Raw genomic sequence first — 422 nt, 5'->3', positions numbered from 1 at the left:
ACCGGCTGTCTGAAACACACACACACACACAAGTGTCCTCTTCATGTACAGACATGCATACAAATAAACAGAGCTCCACCGAGAGCTCCCAACACGACAACGTTGTCATGATCACAACAAAAAAACGTCCTTCTCATTGTGTTCTGATCATGACAATGCTGGGATCTCTCAGTGGAGCTCTGTTTATATATACTCATGAGGACACAGACACAATTACAGGCTGATACAAGCATGCTTTTCAGAGTGGGGACATTGTGGAGACCGGAAATTACAAAGTGAGAAACCACTTTAACACCAGTGTGTTGACCTGAAGAAACCCTATAGCAGATATCAGCATCACAGCACAGCCTGTCCAATCCGCCGGCGCCTGGGACCGGAACATTACTAGAGATTGTTTTCTTCATTATTAGATATTGTTTTCT

The sequence above is a fragment of the Acipenser ruthenus genome, chromosome 14, assembly GCF_902713425.1.
Source record: "Acipenser ruthenus chromosome 14, fAciRut3.2 maternal haplotype, whole genome shotgun sequence".
NCBI classification, from domain to species: Eukaryota; Metazoa; Chordata; class Actinopteri; order Acipenseriformes; family Acipenseridae; genus Acipenser; species Acipenser ruthenus.
Note: the sequence above shows the minus strand (reverse complement) of the source record.